This window comes from Penaeus vannamei, chromosome 11 (genome assembly GCF_042767895.1).
Source record: "Penaeus vannamei isolate JL-2024 chromosome 11, ASM4276789v1, whole genome shotgun sequence".
NCBI lineage: Eukaryota > Metazoa > Arthropoda > Malacostraca > Decapoda > Penaeidae > Penaeus > Penaeus vannamei.
Window position 1 is genome coordinate 1,233,756 of NC_091559.1, and position 1,324 is coordinate 1,235,079.

Consider the following 1,324-nt stretch of genomic DNA (forward strand, 5'->3'; position numbering starts at 1 on the left):
TGCGAAGTGTGATAACAGGTTCCAAGTCCTTATGTTGCCAAGTGTGATAACAGGTTCCAAGACCTTATGTTGCGAAGTGTGATAACAGGTTCCAAGTCCTTATGTTGCCAAGTGTGATAACAGGTTCCAAGTCCTTATGTTGCCAAGTATAACAGGTTCCAAGACCTTATGTTGCAAAGGACATAACGGGTTCCGAGGTAGAAGGAGGGAGAGAGCAGAACTGCCAGAGCTTTTAAGACCCCGGGGGTATCTGCGCCCCCAAGCCAGAGCAATGGCTTCTCTCTTGTGAACATGAAACCCCGTCAGTGGCTGCATATTCACGATTCATGACGTCAGTATCGACGGCACGGCTAATCTACAAGGACGTGACGTCACTAGTAGATATCACGCAAGACTGGACTCAGAATTGCATATCAGTTCACGCGACGCTGTCCTGCAGGTAAGATAATAAAAGGTAAACAATTGTGAAATTGACGATATTCATCCTCGGTGCCCGTTTTCCACTAGTTCGCTGGAGACTCTCGTACCATGGACTCAGGCATACCACTCGCCCCATCTAGACAAAGCCTTTTTCTTCTTCGCTATCCATTTCCTCATCTCTCTCCTCTTTTTTTTCTTCTTTACTCATTCTTTTGACTTCTTCTTTGTTCCTTCGACCGACAGAGGGTCGAGTCTAATAACCCATAAGCATATTTCTAGTCTCATTATCCCTTTCCACCTTCCATCTCCTCATCTTCCGCCTCCCATTGCGTCTTCTTTCCGTCTTCCTTTCCATTCCCCTCCTCCGTATAATCCTCCTCCTCCTCTTCCTCGTTTATCCACCAGCATTTTCCTGGAAGTATGAAATTGACAATATTGTTTATCATTCTGTATGAACGAATGTCCGATGACGAGAACAAATTCTACCCGTAGTTTGTTCTTAATATCTCAAAGTATATTCCCTTTTCACTTGCTAATAACTCGTGTTTGCGATGTGCTTCGAAGAACGCCTTGTTGTCGACTGGTGTGTATGTGTTTAAACAACCTTTTGTTTTTGATATATGGGTACGAGATATTGAAGGAGAGAGAGAGAGAGAGGGAGAGAGAGAGAGAGAGAGAGAGAGAGAGAGAGAGAGAGAGAGAGAGAGAGAGACAGAGAGAGAGAGAGAGAGAGAGAAGAGAGAGAGAGAGAGAGAGAGAGAGAGAGAGAGTGAGAGAGAGAGAGAGAGAAGAGAGGAGAGAGAGAGAGGAGAGAGAGAGAGAGAGAGAGAGAGAGAGTGAGAGGAGAGAGAGAGATAGAGAGAGAGAAATAGATAAACAGATACATAACCAGACAGATAGCCAG